Source organism: Myzus persicae, unplaced genomic scaffold (assembly GCF_001856785.1).
Source record: "Myzus persicae strain clone G006 unplaced genomic scaffold, MPER_G0061.0, whole genome shotgun sequence".
In the NCBI taxonomy this organism is placed as follows: Eukaryota; Metazoa; Arthropoda; class Insecta; order Hemiptera; family Aphididae; genus Myzus; species Myzus persicae.
This window is the reverse complement of record NW_019100692.1, coordinates 308,848-327,616: the sequence shown is the minus strand read 5'-3', so window position 1 is coordinate 327,616 and position 18,769 is coordinate 308,848. Positions and strand designations below refer to the sequence as shown.

The window sequence follows — 18,769 nt, the reverse complement described above, 5'->3', positions numbered from 1 at the left end:
TGGGGGGGGGAGGAGGAGGGTGAGAATGCTCGCTCAATCACACTGTAGGTATATATTAATATAAATATAATACACCTATATACTCTATAGGTATGCGACCGCGCGAGAGAATGAATAAAAACGATCTACCGTTACGATCGGGTCATAGATCTACATGACTATATCATACATGTTATTGTATAGGTATTTCGTGTAAGACCAACACAAGTCATCTTATTAGTTATTAGTAATACCTCGGCTAGTGCATTATTGCGAAGATACCCACACCTATATTATCGTCCATATAATATACACAGTTTTATGTGCACACACGCATATACGTGAGAAACCAGTTGTGGATGATTTAAATTTTAGTGACGTCTCGACAAATTAGTGAGATAAATAAAACGCGCGTTTTACATAATTATTTCAGCGAGTCCATTTTTACGCGTGATTAATAATTTATCCAGTTGTATTATGATAGAACAGCCATTTGCATTAAAAAAAAAAATATATTTAATCGAATTACAACCATAATTACGATGTGTGCTTATACCTATAAAGTAGGTATTATATTATTACCTGTATGAATACACATTAATCAAACAGCTATAATAATTGTGTTTGACGTGTTTATGTACGTCATGTACTCTGCAGTACACCTATGAGTAGCGCTTTGTCCTGCGTACTGCAGGTAATACCTACTTGATAATGTGAAAATTATTATGCCGTCGACTGCGAAATCGTATCAGTTTTAATTGAAAATTAAAAAGAAAATCAACATAACGTCGTACGTTTTAGAACGGTATGACTCTTCGACCCGCAAGAGCGAAGCATTTATACGTCATGTGCGGACGGCAGTTTAAAGTTATTGCTTATTGCCTACTTATAGTGATGTGCACACTGCACGCTGTAAAGGTTATCGTTTTTAATGACTGTATATGTACAATATAAAGTAATAATCCGATTAAGCGAAAAGCGAAAGCCCGGCAGTGAACTAATAACGGGAAAGCCTTTCAAGAACTTAGAAAATGAAATACATATAATGGCCATTGTTATGTCTATTGTAAAGTTTTAAATCATGCACGTATTCTATTGATTTTGATTTATTTCAGCTTTGAAATTAAAACTTAATCGATAGATTAGTATAATAATATTAATAAGCCTATACATTAAATAGGTACAACCTGTAGCAAAAATATTATGTACTATTTATGCATAATAGGTAAGTAACTATATAGCTTAAATACGTTTATGTTTTTAGAGCGTGGCCGTGGAATTATATTTTTATTATACGTCAAATGTGTTTATCTGCAGATGAGAGAAAATTAGTAGGTAATTCTTAACATTTAAAATTGAAAATATGTATTGAATTATTTTTTTTCTCTTTGTATAGGCGAATTTTTGTATAAGATGCAATAACAGACAACGGTATAACGATATCATACCATCATTCATTTAAACGCGTATCAGTTCATAATAATATGTAAAAAAAAAAATACGTTGGAAAATTTGGAATGTGTTCAGGTAAGTAGTGAATTTGTTATACCATTGATGATATAGGAAGTTATAGAGATATGAAGATAACATAAATATTATAAAAGCAGTATAAATACCAAAAAATAATATTAAAAAAAAAAAGAATCGTTATAAATCTAACAAAATAATGTTTTATTGCAATATTTTAAATCATAATATTAGGTTTATCATACGCCTTATTATTAATATTATTATTATTATTATTATTGTTATCAGATTTCCGAGTGTTCGCTTTTGAAATTTTAATGAGTTTTTCCGTGCCGAGCGTGCGGTGACTGGAAAATACCATCTCGACGGAGCGTCGCGGTCTCACAGCATTTTCTATCGAAATACTTACAGCGATTACGCGTTCTTCGTTTTGAAAATGCGTGCCTCCCGGCCACCCACAAGTACGTGTCCTGTCAGTGTATATGTAAACCACACACACACACACATTAAATATAAATTTCAGCTACTGATGCAGCGCCGACAGACATGCTTGTGTTTGACAGGAAGTTCTAAGAAGGAAGCGCAAAGAAGAGGCAAATATGCGCTGCAGGTAACTTTTAAATATATTTTCGAGTATAAAAAATAAAAAATTCTACGTTGTCGGGTAAAATTAAAATGTTTACCCCTTTGATAATTTGTACATTGTGGTGTAAGGATAACAAAAATACAAATATGTACTCAGCACGATAGGCACTCACAATTATCTGTTGTAAAACGTAAATAAAATACAAGTTATTTATCACATAAGTAAGTGGTAAAGTGAGTATCAAAGTGTATATCATTGCAACAATACATATTACACGACTCTTTGGTACGATTGCAAGAAAGCAAACTGAAGAGTGGTAATAGATTATCGTATTGTTAATAAATATAATATAAAAAGTTAAAAATAAAACGAGAATTTAACTAAACAACAAAAGTTTTTTTTTGTTTTCCAAAGATATCGTGGAACTTTTCTTACATTATTATGATATCCCTGTGCTCAAATAAAAATATTCTTGTAAAGAATAATGGTATTTATAATAAAAAGAAAAATAATCTGACAAAAGTTAGTATTATAATAGCCGAATGATTTAAAATTAAATACGCCAGTATAAAAATATTAACATTTCGTAACAACTTTTTATAATAATTTATTAAAAATGTGTATATAAGAGAGAAAAACAATATAAATAGGTAAATTTACGAATTCTTCTATCTTTAAGTTGGTTTCAAAAAGTTATAACATCACAACTAAAAACATCAATATAGCAGATATTCAAAAACTTTCAGTTTTACTAAGAAGTCACATTGTATATATATGGTAAAAATAATATATCATAACTTGTTAACACACATGCTTTACTCTTATTCTAAAGACATTTCAAATGATGTATACTTTCTAACAACTCTGGACAATCGACAAAATTATTTATTAGCTTAAACAAAAAACTTAAATTCGTAAGTCTAACAGCTAAAGAATCCAACAATTGCAACTGTCTGTAAGCTGGCTGCTGTCCAAATAAGTTAATCCAAATAACCGTAATCAAGTTCAGAATCAAAACCAACAAAATAATTATATATACAGTGCTTTTAAGACATAGGAAACACAGAAATCGATTTGAATTCGATTGATGAAAATAAATTCTTTACCTAACTATTATAGGTAAGATATTTGATTATTTAAAACTTCATTAGATGTAGGTTCAATGTTTAATATATGTCATACAAACAAGAACGAAATAAAGTGTCGAGCCCATTTCGACTACTGCGTACGTCATGGTTTTTAAAAATAGGTTTTATCGGTTTAAATCCAAACAATTTATGTCTTAAATCTAAATCATTTATAACACACTTCGCAGCATCATTCATATTAAAATTTAATAATTAAAATTTAAAATTTTTAAGTATAATTTATGACTCATAAAGCGAATGTGATATGTTTACATTTGTTAATGTTAGAATTAAAGGGCATGCCATTGTTTCTACTACACCAGGCAGCAAAGAGATTAATATATCATCTTGTAGTTAAATGCCGGCATAAAGCGATTTAACATTTTTTTAATTTTAATTTCAGCGTCATCAGTGAACTAAAGAAGTTTGGAGTGTTTTAAAACTAAACCTGCATCATTAATATAAAGGGTGATAAATTATCATTCAAAAAATCCGGGTGAATAATATAAGGACCAAACGCAGAAATAGAATATGTAAATGCTTCTTTCAGATAGACACTGAACCGGAGTAATATTAGATCAATAAAATCTATGATTTTAATTTTTGAATAAGATATTATCAAAAATGTTGGTATCAAAATCGCCAATATTGCAGGAATCAGTTAATAAATAATAATCTGTTAAGGGAATATTTACCATCGTAATATTTTTTTATAAATTAAGATAGATATTGCCAATGCGATAGATTAAAAGGTATAACATCATAGAAAATACATTATATTTTAGAAGTTCCAAAAACTTAAAATCCATTATCTCTCTCTTAATTCACTCTATTTTTTTCGGGTCGTTACCCGAAATCAATAAAACATGTAAACCTACCTATATAGTATGTTGATGCGTGTAATCCTTTGACGTCAAAAACTACAAAGTTCAAAGCAAACGTTGAATTTATTGTTTTCATTTTTTTTTATAGGAAATATTTCAAAACTTTCAAAATATATAATATTATGTTACAATATTTGTTTGCATTATATTATATCGATGATTATTGTATATTGACTTATAGCTTTTAAGTTTTAATAATTAAAAATATAGATGGTAGGAGGAGTAATGTGAAAAACTGTTGAGACTTGAGAGAGTAAAAACGTGTAATTGATAAACTAAGTGGTCTTGATTTCGCTTTGAGTTTAAAATAATTGAATATTTGAAAAAGAAAGCATATTATATGTGCATAAAGAGGACGACCACGCACGGTATTCTTAACATAAAAATTAAAACTTTCCTAAGTATAGTATATACACCTAGCTATTAGCTAGTGGCTAGTACCTACCCATATTTTTATAATAATATTCATTTAATAATTTTTACGACAGTAAAACAACTAGAATTTAAAACACTTATTTTAGTGTTGGGTGTTAAAATTGAAAATTATTATTATTATCATCGTTATTTAAATTATTAATAAATAATAATGCTCAACTGTTATTATTTATTATTCGAGGAAAGTGCAACAAATTATAAAATAACTGTCAAAACATTTTGACATTTACAATATAATAGTTTGTTTACAGGGCAGTAGTCCGTCTGTAGAATTTTAGACAAGGTTAATATAACATTTAATTTTGGTCGTCGAGTTCAAAACTGCACACTAAACAAATAAAAATACAAAAACTTTTTTTACAAATCATAAACTTGAAGATACACAAGGAAACCTTAAAATATATCTGAGTTGTGATACATTAAAATGTAATATATTTTTATTATTATTTAATTAACTGGAGACTGATGTCTGATCGTCCCACTCTATTTTTGTTTTTTAACTTTATCGTAATTGTAACTATATTTGATTTGCCGAGTTTTACTTCGTCAACCGGAATCGATCCGAGATTCGGAAGTCGTTTGCGATTTTACAACAATTGCGAAACTTTGAAGTCTTTTTAGAATAGGTAACCAATGACCGCAAATCGTGGAGTTCAAAACTTTTTATATAAAAATATAAATATCGTTGTCCTGCAATAGGGACAGTGTTTGGACATATATTATAGATTTAACTTTAAAGCAATAAGTAGAATTTACAGTTATATTAGAAACGGTTGTAAAATAGCTTCAGTTGTAGGTACACAGAACATTTTTCGTGAATATCAACGGACAATATTTTTTACTTATAAAATTAGCTTGAAAATATCTTAAAAATACATAGAATTTCAATTGAATGGTAAAAATGATCGTTTACTAGTAGTGGTAATAACCAATAATTAATATATATATAATAAATATCCTAACATCTCTATAGTAATATAATATATTATATGAGCGAAAATACAAATCAATTATACATTTTTCATGATATAAGTCAACTGCAATTGACTTTCTGTGAAATGTAAAATACTTTAAACCTTAAAGTCCTTCTAAAAGTGGTTTTCAAGCACTTGCATATTTTATGTTTTATTTAATGCATATAAAGTACATATAAGCCCCCTAAAAATGTTTATCTTAATTGTGCCTACACGGTTTGGCTTTCAGCCTACCCCGGTCTTCACTGACTTTTTTTTATAAATCTTCGGTCGGGTGAGATTAAAATTAGATTGTTGTAAACAGAATCGTCACAGTTGTTCTTCCAAGTGTAATGCACTGGTTTAGCTACGCGAGGAAAAAGGATGTTTTTTAAGTTTAATTTGTGTAATGTAAACATTTGGAATTCGTTTTTTTTCGAGGTTTGGAATTCATTTGCAGTACCTAAAGAAAAGTAAAATATCATCTCAGCTTGAAAAATAAACTTTGAAACGTAGTTGCTTAACAATTTCTATGACATTGGAGAAATACATTACAAGCATAATATTTTTAAAAGACTGTAGTTTCGTATATAATCAAAATGTTTTATTAAATAAATTCCTTATACTACTTAGGAATTTGTAGTATTTCGTTTTTGCTTGGTCAAATTATATTTTAATTGCGTTTAAAAATAGTCTGAATTGTGTTTAAAACGATTGGCAAATTATCATACCAAAGTATATCCTTATCGTTATCTTCATATAATTAAATTAAAACTAATTTCCATCACATTACAGCTTTAACAATAAGTTTATAGCATTGAAAACTATATTATAGGTATTAAGGTATTTAATGTAACTTATACTTTATAATTATAATAGCCTAGACTTGATGTGAAAGTATTACGTCTTTCACTTTTTTGTTTAAGCTTTTAAAAAGTCTTCTTAAGGGCAAATGCAAATTAATATGCTACATATTTTAACAAGTGCTGCTATTAAATTAAAATATTTCGAAACAATTTAATTCATCAATAAATATTTATCCAAAGAAAACCCTAATAAGTCATTTTTACAATCGCTATTGTATTATTATTATTATTAGAAACCAATGAAAAGAAAATGCTGTCAGTTATTTTTTTTTACTGATATTTACCATGTAGTTAATAATTATTTTAATATTTTTGTTTTTAATAATCAAACGGTACACAAATTCTGATTATTTTTTATTGTATATACCTAGTATGTTAGAGTAATTAATCTATAGTATTTTTGGAAATTAAATGCTCAAATAACAAAAAAAAAAAAAACATTTTAGAAATATTTGAAATCATTGTGCAATTGTATCTATAGCTTAAATTAATTTTTTCGTCAAAGAAATTTGTTGAGATATTTGTTTTGTACTTTTCAATATGGCGGCCTACAGTTATAGAATGCATATATATATTGATTTTAAAGCAAGAATATTTATTATAGCCTATAGATACAGGTATGCATTAAGTGCGAAAAGTTACTGTACATAAATAAAACTCTTTGGTATTATTGTAATTCAATTTCGATTGTTTTTTAATTTTTTAAATTATAATTTAGAGACATTTTAAATAACCACAAATAATTTGAGGAATGATGTTTTTACAATATTATATTTTGTGAAAACCCGAGTGGTAGCCGCCTGCGATGCACCTGCTATTCTTCACCTGACGGCTGACATAAATATACAAGTACCTATATATTATATGAAAACGTAAACAAATCATTTTTCAAAAATCATTATAAACACATTTAAATTAGTGAAATCCACTAATAGCATGACAGGTATTAGTGCGTTAGAGATCAATTACGTGTAGGTATGTACGAGGCATACAAAACAACTATTCAACGAAAATAGGTAATAATTGATTTTTAGTCGGCCGACATAAAAATTTGTTTATTATTACGCGCGATCGCGTTACAATAATAACCACGACCGTACGGAATTATATTTTATAAATACCGTATTACGACAATTTACTGCATAAAGTAGTATATTACACTCTCTACGAAGCCGGTCTGGAATTTTTTAATTTTATTTTTTCGTCCAACACGCATCGTCGTACACCATCACACACGACAATACAGTCCCTACTCTTGTTTGATTCTTTTAAAATTAAAATATATTCACACCTGCAGTAGGTATATTTTATGCGACGAGGCCGACGACGGTTCGCCGTTCGCGCGTGTGATTTTTAGGCGAGTTGCACCTATACCCACCGAGGTTTTACCGTTTTTCTTCTTCTCTACTTAGACGTCTGATCGTATTTCGTCCCACGTGCTACGTGCGGCAGTGCCGCCCGTTGACAGCTATCATTATATTGTCGTCAATTGAATCGTAAACTATAATATACTATACATTATACTACGCATTATAACTTCATGTGTGTGTGTGTGTGTGTGTGTGTGTGTGTGTGTGTGTGTGTGTGTGTGTGTGTGTGTGTATTTAGCGACTTACACGGCAGGATATTACTTTCTTCAGCATCCATAACACAATTACGGTGGTTATAATATATCATTCACGTGCCGAAACAGAATAGAAAATCGAAATCCGAAACCAGTTATTTTTTATATACATATTAGATACATCTTCGGCTTGTGTGTGTGTGTGTGTGTGTGTGTGTGTGTGTGTGTGCGAGTGTGTGTGCTTGTGTGTGCTTGTGTAGACACGTATCGCATTCCGACCCACTGACACACTTCGAGGCGACTCTCTGCGGCAATGAAACGAAGGAAAAAAAAAAAAGGTCTGTGACTCCACCCGGGGCGGTACCGGCGGAAACGGCTCCAAAGCAGCTCCGTCGCGTCTATCGCGGCATCGCGCTCGCGCGAGTATAGGCAGGTATCATGATAATGTAGAAACGATTCGCTTTTTTCCACACGCTGACTCATGTGCACCGCCGCCGCCGCCGCCTTCGGAAAAAAAAAGTGAAATCCACCGAGCACCGCTGGAACGCCAAAAACCCTTGGGGCTTTTCGGGGCCATAAAAATTCCCGCATAACATTAACGGTGCCCGCGTATACAATAATATAATAATATATTATAATAATAATAATAACGACGACGGACTGCAGCCTGGACCGAACGATTTTCCGTTTGTAGGCCGGATAACAACAATAATAATAATAATAATAATAATATATTATAATCGGTCGTGGAATATTCGGCGCCGACGAGTTTTATCGATCTGATGTGCATCAGGCCACGGCGGCGATGGCCGGCGGTGGTGATGGTCGACGGCTGCAAGTTTATGCCGCCGCGCCGTTGGTTCCAAGTTTATTGAAACAACACATACCACCTATACGACCATAGCCATACATGTTATTATCTCGTCGTTATTGTGCTATTCGCCGATACTGCAGACACGTAAAAAAAACATCATTATCATTCAAAAGCCAGATTTACTATACACATATCATAATATGTATATAATAATATGGTCGCTATTCGTTTAAACTATATTTTGGATTAAAAACTCATTTGATCCTCTGATATTATAGAAAAATTAAGAACGGATGACGAAAAAGTGTACGCACTAGGTACGAAAAATGTACACTGTTAATTCGATTATAACGAGCGCATTATAAATCTGCGGTGTAATTTCACTGCATTAATTACGTCTAAATCACAACTAGCGTGTCTGCTGCATACCAGTGGTGACGCACACACGGGGGGGAGGGGGGGTTAAGGGGTCACGAAATGTCTTCCTTCATTAAAATATATTTCTACAAAATACACCTCTCCACTATATATCATCTTTATATGTATAATGTATATGTAATTTTGTGATTATTATAACTAACACAGCCCTCTCATAGAACAATTTTTTGTGCGCTAGGTACTGCTGAAGTATGATATAGCCGACACGGCACCGCTAAAAAATAACCCCATTTGAGATTTTGCAAGATTTTGCAAATTAATCTAAATATCAATATTATGTATCGAGTATAATAACATTTATAACATACATAATACATAATATGTACAATTTTTATGTCCTCACAGATAATGTTAAATTTGGATTAAATGATAAATTGTTGTATTTCTACGATAAAAACGATTCGGAGTACGATTATGCCACGGTCTGTCATATCGATCAGATATATAATTACTACAGATATATTATAATGGATAAGAAAGGTACAAAAAACTTTATCTTTAATGTTCTGATATTGTTGTATAGAAGTGGTAGTTTGTAAGATTTGTCAAGTTCTGTGTGAATGTGTGTGTGTAATGTGAGTTCATTTCATTGTATTCGGTACTACTACAGAGATGTACCACAGTATGCTTCGTAAAAACATTTCGTTTTGTATTCATTTTAATTTCTGTTTGAATAGTTATGGATAGTCTAGATATTTTTGAGAGCCAAAAGGGCAAAGAAAAATTAGCATTTTAAGGTTATATACACTTATATGTATCTGGTACTCAGAGATTGTTTGAATTTTATAAGGCGGAAATTCTGCAAAAAAATAGCCCAAAATGTCCATGGAATTAAAATAATTTCGTGGATAAAAAAAACCTTTTATTAAAATTGATCATGAACATAATCATCTTCCGTGTCAAAATTAAATTGATGCCTCAAAAATTAAAATGCAAATTAAAAACTACCTAAGCTAAAGTATCAAAATGTACGCCTGCACAGTTATTTTCAGAAGCTGTAACGGTTCTTTCAGAAAGTATTCTTGAAGAACTTCCCAAAGAAAATCAATAGTAAAAAGCATTCAAAATCAAAGAACTCAGAGTTTCCCAAGAGTACCTGATAATCTAAAAGATTTGAAAATAGAATTCACTTTTAATTAAATTTAAAAGTAAGAAAATAGCGAGAATTTTTACGCAAAAGTAATTTTTAAACATTATGTGAACGGTTAAATACTAATCAAATGACCCATTAAAAAAAAAAAAAATGTTCTTCAATTTAAGAAAACGATTATAAAATAGGTATTAATAGGTATTCTATATAATTTTTTTTCCGTTTTTTAATTGACATTTAATATAAATACATTCAATTTTTTTACATAATGGTATTATTGACATTTCAAAACAAACACGTTTATTGTGATTTTTTTTTTAATTTCAAACAAATTTACAGTGATTGAATAAATTCACTATTTTTTTTTATATTTATAAATTATTGACATAGTATTATACATTTATAATGAGGTAGATTTAGAGGTGGTTGGAATTTCAGGGATTAAGTTTCCGGGGTTATTTATTAGGCAAATCGTTATCTGTATTTACCCATTATTAATAATTGTGCGTCTAGTATTGATTTGTAATATTAGGGTACTTTGTAAAAATATGTATACTGCCTTTAAATATTATTTTATGTAAAATAATTAGTAACTTTAAACCTCAATAGGTCATGATTACCTAAGCTCTAAGTTCACCTTCAGATTAAAAATTATGCCCAAATAGTCCAAAAATAAAATTGTGAAGTCTTAAATAAATATTATACATACTTGTGGCTGCAACTATTATTATATATTATGTATAAACATTGTACAGGATCATTCATAAAGTATGCTAACATCATTATTTGCTTCAATTCTGTTTTTATTTAAATTATGATTTGAAATATTTTAGTTTTTTATATTTTTAATTATTTAGATTTGTCTTGTTATTTAAGGGGTACCTACCTATATGTGAGGAATAAGACTTATTTTCAAATGACGATCACTCTTTTCATAGTACATTTATTAGTAGAATTTTTTTTATTGTTGATTTAAATATTACATTATCTAAATAATTTAAATCTATTCACTTTTTAAAATTTGTAAAAATTTTCTGAGCTTAATAAATATTAAAATCAACATAACAACTTACTATTTTATGTTTTACGTAAATAATTGTAAAAGTATAATTATCCATTATAAGGACTTTAATTTTAAATTTCTACTAACTTTATAAACAATTCAAAGTAATTAAAAATGTTGTCCTTAAGTATAGATATTTAAAAAATCCAAATTTAAATAAATGCTATATTAAAGGAAAAAAATAGTCAATAGGGTGAGCTTGCTTTGTGAATTACCTTGTACTTACATATATATATATATATAGATATAAGTAATTATAATAAACACAGTTATGTAAATAATATTGTAATACAAAAATACAACAGGATACGATAAGACTATGTAATAGTGTGTGAATACGTTTTGTTTCACCTCACTCACCTCAATGCCACACGATGGAGAAGTGGTGTATTATTATTTTAAATTTAAAAGCAATAATAAATCATCGCATTCCGAAAAATAATCTACAGAGCGGAACCTTGTGAAAGATATAATGTTTTGTTTTAAAATTTAAGGTACTAAAATAATAATTATATAAGTAGGTATGATATAATGTATTGCTGTAATCTGTAGACTGTAAGTAATTTGAACTGATCGAAAATAATATTGAGTTAAAAACAATATTTTGATTCTTTTTTCTATTGTATATAGGTATTAGAAAAAAGTATTGAAAATAGTTTTTGTTGCTTTGAATTTCCACCGATCGAGCTCACATATTTCAAACAAAATTTAATATAAGAGGTATACGTTTGGTGATAGTTTATGGCATTTTCTAGTACCTAATCCCCATTTAATTTCGAAAAAATGTGAAATACTAACGATAATAATGTATAAAAAAAAACTATTTTACAACACGAATGCATAGTACATTTAAACAAATAAATACAAAAATAATACAAATACGATAATTTCTATAGAGCTCGGTAATTATGTTTTTAGTATTAATAAAATAAACTAATACATTTCATATAATTATAATTTATTATTATACTATTTACCATACATTCAATGTTTTTGAAAACCATTATGTAGGTATAGGAACATGTAATTTTAGGGTATATTATATAGTTATTAATTTATATGATTCAGTCTAAACTTGTATGGGATTTTTTTTTCTTATTGTATAAACATTCGTAGAGAAAGCATTTATTATTTTCATAAATAAAACAGTATAATATAGGTAGGTACCAATATTATGAGCCACGGTCAATATCGATACATCTGCAGGGTTATTGGTTGTATACATAAATGTATGTTAATTACTATATTATATTATTGTAACAGAATTCATAATAATTATCGGTGTTGGCATAGGGATATTCAAGGAACAGTCAAGTGCGTCGAACGAGACTTTGATAATAAATATGTCGCAGGAAGTGGTGAAACCACTTGTTTGGTTTATATTGTAATATTGTAATATCGTAATAATGTAAAGGCAAAAAACCACGAACCTTCGTCTAAGGTTCTTCACTCAAGTACTCAGACTGCGACTCGTTGAAGGATAATATACGGCAACTTTGTGTGCGGTATAGTAATTTTGAGTCATAACTAGAGAATTTCATAAAATTTCGATTAACTCTCTCCGACCGACGTCAATCAACAGATGCAACACGGGGGTCTCTGCGCTGCAGACAACAGACGCATATATTATATTATTTTCTAGAAATAGGCCTCTTGAACGTGTACGCAGTACGACCAACGATATTAAAAAACGAAATAAACGATTTTAATTTCCCAGAGTTCCCCTTTTATGTTATGCCTCTTAAACATTTTATGTGCTCCGCAACAAATCTATTTTCTTTTCGACGTGCACGTATACGAACGTCGACTGTTCAGACGACGACAAAGAATACAAAACTAAATCGGCAACAGAACGAAAACGCCATTACGGCACATGTGGTGATGATGGTTAATGGTAAAAATAAAAAAAATAAAACACAATAAAATGTTACATTGTCATAATAATATTATACACTTACCGTTAAATTTGATTTCTAGCTTTTCGAGACCGACTTCGAGTTCAGCTCACCATGCGTAGTCGTTTAAATTGTTCCATTCAATCGATAATATATACGCAATAGCAATTATTATTATACGCGTGGGCCATCTACAGACCGTCCACGATTTAATATTATTATACTTTTTTACGAACATCAAAGAGCCATAATATAGCGGCTTGGTGTAAAATCTCCGTAATTATTACGCACACAGCTGGTATGGTACCTTCGTAAGTATTATTCCGTATTCGTAAGTATTTTATTATTATTTATTACCATCATGTACACAATTGGTAAATTCTTTCTCTCGAGCAATAATCTTGAATCTTGATTATGAATGCTGTTTAAAAACAGTATTTTTTGGCGTTTCATAGACAAATTTAAAGACTGTCAAAAATCGTGCGTATTGTATCCGATGACATGTTACCGCCTCTCTGGACCTTAATTACCTGGTATATAGTCTTATAGGTAATCATTATCAGTACACACATGTCCCCTAATGGAGCATAGAAATACCACCCATTGACGGTAATTTGTTCAAACCAATAATTATCAATCCAACGAATGTGTAATTTTTTTTCGGTTTCCCGTCAAATGTAGCCATCAGCGTTTCATTTGACAGTCTTAACGTCGGGAAAATGTGAAGAGAATAAAAATGTGTTTTTTAGGTTGCTTAAAAACTCCTCCCTTCGTGTATATATTATATTCCTTTGTAGGTATATAATACCTACAATCTACATATATAGGTACCTTTAATATATAAATCGTGACTACGTCACTGATGTTTCCCATAAATTATTCAAACCAAACAAATCATTTTGTGGGCACTATAATGGGTGTAATATATTATTAGAAAATATTAAAAACGCATTACGCTGTAGGTCATAATTGCCAATTGCCAAGAACATTTCTAGAATAAAAAATGAATTCGCATTAAATTAGATCCAAACGTGTTTTCTATCGCATTTTAAAATACATGTAAGACCAATAGTGTTTAGAGGTAGGTACTTATTGTATTTATTACATTTCTTTACTTGCACTGGAAACGAAATCACTTCTATTTCGATTACACTACTGTGATAATATGATAATTTTATCGCAGGGCATTTCAAAAGAGGGTGCATTTTTTATTTATAGAAACATTTTCACGATTGTCATAAATTCTTTCAGGGAAATGTATATACATTTTTGCAAAGAAAAACTTTTCATCACTTTGTTGGACTGAGAAGTATTTTTAACGAAATTGTTTTGTAAAAAACTAACCTAAAAGGGGTATAACACTGTCGGTTACTTTTGGTACATTCAATAGATACACCTAACACTATATATATATTTTTTCTTTGTATTTTTATTTCGGATAATATTATACAACTTACCTTAGATCTTTTAATTTCTGATTTGAAGTGAGTGAGAAATTATTTATTTTATTATATTCATTTTTTGGACTGATAAAGCTCCAAAAGTTGTGTTGCGTTTGTATTCTTGCAGTAGTATACATAGTACACGATTGCAATAAGCTGTGAAATTTAAATTAGATTGCTATTAACTCATCCAAATTATTCTTTTTTTTTAAATACAAAACGTTAAATAATATGTTGTTGTTATTGTATACATATTATATTATATTACATTTAATTTAAAATTATGTATTTATTATTTGAAGGTATTTTTTTTTAGTTATTATGGGATATACTAGTTTAATAAAAGTAAAGTTACGATTATAAATAATGTAAATACAAATTGAGTATTTATAATATTATGTAAATTTGGTTATACGTTATACAAAATTAATTAAATAATGTTAGTTTGGATTTTTGTAACTAAAATATAACTGCTAATAAAATCTTGTTATACATTGATGTTTTATTGTATGCGATAATAATAGTTTTGCTCCATTTAAAACAACAGTCTACCCAATGTTAAAAGAATGTCCACTTATTTTTTAATAGCTTATACGAGTTATCTTTTATGGTCATTTTGACACAAAATGTTTATATTGTACTTTAATCCCCAGTTTTTTTTTTATGGGAACTGAAATTTGGTTCATGGAGACGAAATGTCACGAATTAACGAATTGTATCGAACGTCGAATACACAAAGATACGTTATAATAAGTATCCGGTATTTATAATAATAACAACAAAAAAATAACATCGTTTTTTTATCATAGTAATAATTATTAGTATCGATCTAATCCTGGGAAAATATTTTTCAAATAAAATAATATTATTATATAATGACCGTGGCATTTCCTCCGTTAACACATCATCATCATAATATATCATAATATACATACATTACATGTATTATTATTATATGGTAGGTAGCTGTTTAATGATGAGAATTTTTATACCACACACACAATCTCATTAGGAAATGAATTATTTTATTTGGCACCGGAACTTTAACGCTGTTTACTGTTTAGTGTTTCGTCATTTTTTACTACACGGCAATCATAACACTAAACATCTTTATGACGTATCATATAAAGACCCGACGTCTGATTATAAGTAAAGTCTCCTCTGCAGTTTATATACGTGGAATCGTCAAATCATCCCCAGACGATTAAATGTACGTTACATATTATAGTATGTTGTTTGTTTTACCGTCTGAAGGCAAATTGGATTGTTTGTACTTACACATCGCGAACATAACATACTACAAGCACCCGTGTGCTAAAGTGGGATTTTATTGCGTACAGACGATATACATGTGTGGCACGCTAAGCGCATAGGTATAATATATAATAATACACTTACGCAATGGATGATCCTAAATTTTAGACTTATTAGACCGTCGTAGCGTTTCGGCTGGAAAATTGAACATCATTGGCAATCCGCCGCCGCATTATCGTTATCGTTAATTCATTAATAATTACAATATTAAATAAAGACCTTGATTAGGATGATTTACATACATACACATATATATATATATATATAAATATATTATGTATATATAGAACGCGCACCTTTGTATTTATGCGTTTATATTGCAACGAGCGATGATTCAACAATGATGATGTTATAGATATAAAAGTATTTAATATATTCACATTTTGTGTTCATTATACAATCGTCAACAATGGCTGAGTGGTATTGCAGCGTAATGAATAATGAAATAATAGAGAATGGATTATACATTCGAAGAGCGTTGATATTATTATCACATTTTTAAAAATTATGTTCAATAACGTATTTAAAAATAGATAAATACTATCAACATTTTTTGTAAAGGCGAAATGACGTAATAACAATATCATTATATTTCAGATTTTTCATATGGTACGACTGAGAAGAAAAAGCCAAAAAGGGGACAGCCATTGTATTTATATACACGTACACCGTATTGTAAGAGTACTAAGCTAATTGTTCAAGTATTGACATGTTAGTATTTTACATTATGGTACATAATAATCGTACATTATATTGTAAATATTAATCATTTTATGAATAGAAAATGTACAGATGAAAAATATTTTTGGTACCTATCTATCTAAGGATTATTAAGGATAAAAGTATTAAATATAATAAAAAAATACACTTTTTATTTGTCTACAACATGTTATGTTTTGCCATTAACTTTAACATGAAAGATTATACGCAGTTAACTCAAAGTAAGTACCTAGAAAATGCTTTGTGGGACAATAAATATGTACATTACACAAAGTACGTGATGTTTGGAAAATACAATTTGAAAACTTTCTTTTGTAGTGAAATGCACTAACATCAATCGACACTCATATACCTACTTAATAATTATAAATAAATATAACTCATTTATAGTTACACACCAGTACATTATATTTGATGTGTTTTTTTTTAATCGATTAAATGTAATTATGTACTCAAGATCTTAAATTATCTTACCTACTAACTCACTTTGTTACTAAAAAAATAAAAATTTTTTTGCTAATAAACAAGAATAATAGTTGTAAGATTAGTATTTAAGTTAAAGAAAAACTCCACGCTATATATATATGCACTATAATAACCATACTATAATAATATGTCTGATTTGGGCACCTTTTTAAAAACATTTAAAGTCTTCAAAATATAAAGTAATTTAACAAACAATTTTCATAGAATATTATTCTATATTTCAAATCTAAAAAAATAATATAGTACCCAAGCATATTTTATTTTGGTTTAGTATTTACTTAAGCTGTTTTAATACTACTGCACTTGATTAAAACTTCTAAGGTCAAAAATGATTTGAAATGCAATAACAACGATGATTGTAATATATTTCGAATAATATGAATAGGTACATTTATAAAATGTGTTTTGCAGAAAAGTTTTGTAGTACACTGGTATATGTACTTAAAACCGAAATTCTTTTTAATTTGCTAAGTAATGATAGTATTTAATGATAGAAATGATAGGCTATATGTTATTAATAGATTATAAAAACGATCAATTGGAATATACATTTCATAATTGTGAACGAACTATTTTACCCACAATGTAGAACATACAAATTAATAATAATAAAAATAATAATAAAGACGTGCGAATGATTTAATGGAGTTAAAAGTATTTGTATTGTGTTTCCTTTTGTGTGTTAAAAAGAATCTTAACGTGGCGTGGCCGAGTTAATGTGGGTATAGAACATTGCTGGAAGGGCTAAAGACGATGGTATAGTCCTATTTAGCAGATGTCATATTATGCAATTATATTTTAAGGAGGAGATACTCTTAGATCATAACGCATGCAAACAATAGATATTATATTCTAACAAATAATAATCTTGCATCTGATTTTTTTTTTGGAAATCGCATTCAGTTATCGACAAACATTAAAAATTTTTTTTTGTTTACTTTCCGTAAAAACAAAATTACGATCTAGGTACACAGTTTTCGCACTCACTTCGCCAATTTTTATAACGATTTGGTGTTATTATTTCTCATTGGATTCCTAGTTTATAATCACTGCACAACAAAAGAAACCATTTATATGATAGTTACCTGTACAAATAATAATTTAAATTTGATATAGGTTAGCTGTGCGTAAAGAATTTTACCATAGCATCATTAGAGCACTAATTTAAGGCTAATACCCATACGTATTAAATGTTTTATACGCCACTATCTAAAGGATCGTAACAAATTACAAATAATGAAATCGAAAAAAAGTTTTAATTTAATTAAAATCATTAAATTTTACTAAGCATCCCAACTTCCTTATTTTAAAACGGCTAATGGCTAATGTTAAAATGAAGAATCTTTCTTCGTTTCAAGGTATCAATACATAATACATTAAACAAGTTTCAACTCTTAATTACCAACGAAAAATTAAGAATTCTTGTGTTTAAGGTATATATAGTTGCACACAGGAGCTTAATTAGCATTGAGATAAGAAACTTATGTTTTGTTAGTCCAAATTATTATTTAATATTATGTAAGATAGAAAAATAAAAAAAAGCGTACACAAAACACGAGGATAATTTAATTTTCCTAAATAACAGTTTATTGTACCTAGTGAAGTTTATATTCCTTAACCGTTGTATTTCATTTTTATTTGAAAAG

At 29.0% G+C, this 18,769-nt stretch overlaps 1 long non-coding RNA gene across 2 annotated transcripts; it reads left to right on the top strand.

Moving 5' to 3' along the window:
- The first annotated feature begins 1,381 nt into the window (after positions 1-1,381).
- LOC111042493 lies at positions 1,382-17,205 on the top strand. Of its 2 annotated transcripts, XR_002605443.1 has the most exons (4): positions 1,382-1,506; positions 1,735-1,907; positions 1,970-2,056; positions 16,515-17,205. It is a non-coding gene; the product is annotated as an uncharacterized LOC111042493 (long non-coding RNA). The 2 variants fall into 2 exon arrangements; XR_002605444.1 differs by lacking the exons at positions 1,382-1,506; positions 1,735-1,907; positions 1,970-2,056 and adding exons at positions 12,377-13,160; positions 13,244-13,472.
- Positions 17,206-18,769: the final 1,564 nt, after the last annotated feature.